Source organism: Aethalodelphis obliquidens, unplaced genomic scaffold, assembly GCF_003676395.1.
Source record: "Aethalodelphis obliquidens isolate GAN/ISIS:26980383/991018 unplaced genomic scaffold, ASM367639v1 scaffold75, whole genome shotgun sequence".
In the NCBI taxonomy this organism is placed as follows: Eukaryota; Metazoa; Chordata; class Mammalia; order Artiodactyla; family Delphinidae; genus Aethalodelphis; species Aethalodelphis obliquidens.
This window is the reverse complement of record NW_020838019.1, coordinates 870,381-871,326: the sequence shown is the minus strand read 5'-3', so window position 1 is coordinate 871,326 and position 946 is coordinate 870,381. Positions and strand designations below refer to the sequence as shown.

Genomic DNA, 946 nt, shown 5'->3' with positions numbered 1-946 from the left:
AACTATACATCAATTTTTAAAATTAAGGTATAATTATATATTATATGCATAATTATATATTAAATACATTATTATAAATTTAATATATGACTAAGGAGAAAATATTTGCAAATAATGTGACCGACAAGGGCTCAATTTCCAAAATATACAAACAGCTCATACAACTCAATAACAGCAACAACAAAAAACACAGTTGAAAAATGGGTAGGAGACCTAAATAGACATTTCTCCAAAGAAGACATACAGATGGCCAATAGGCACATGAAAAGATGCTCATCATTGCTAATTATTAGAGAATGCAAATCAAAACTATAATGAAGTGTACCACCTCACACTGGTCCGAATGGCCATCATTAAAAAGTCTACCTGGGGTGTGCTCAGAGCACAGGGCCTGAAGAAATGGCTTCTCTGTTTACAACAAACCCAAGAGGAATCTGGGTTAATTGTGACAAGAGGCACAAAACTTGTGGCCTTCCTGTGAACAAATACCCAACACGTGTCCCCCTGCACCTCCATGTGGCTGCTGGGCAGGGCTCGATACTGGAAGGAAAGCTACAGTATTTAGTGGGGGAGTTTGCCACCTAGAGCCTATCTGGTCCACACATGGGTGGGCCATGAGTGGTCTTATAGACATAAAGGCTTTGAACCTCTCTTTTCAAGGAGAGAAAAGAAAAAGAAAAATAGATTCTGTATGCCATTCTGGAAAAGGCAAAACTATGGAAACAATAAAAAGATCAGTGGTTGCCAGGAGTTTGCGGGGAGAGGGAGATGAATACACAGAGTACAGAAGTTTTTACGAGCAGTGAAAATGCTTTGAATGACATTATAATGCTGGCTATATGTCATCATACTTTTGTCCAAACCCATAGAATGTGCAACACTATTCACTTCATAAAGTGAACCCTAAGGTGAACTGTGGACTTTGGTGATTATCTGTCAATGCAGT

General features: G+C 38.5%; 1 non-coding gene across 1 annotated transcript; it reads left to right on the top strand.

Annotated features, from left to right (window-relative positions):
- Positions 1-368: 368 nt before the first annotated feature.
- Positions 369-498, top strand: LOC113612390 (small nucleolar RNA SNORA11). The gene has a single exon (XR_003429844.1). It is a non-coding gene; the product is annotated as a small nucleolar RNA SNORA11 (small nucleolar RNA).
- The last annotated feature ends 448 nt before the right edge of the window (positions 499-946 follow it).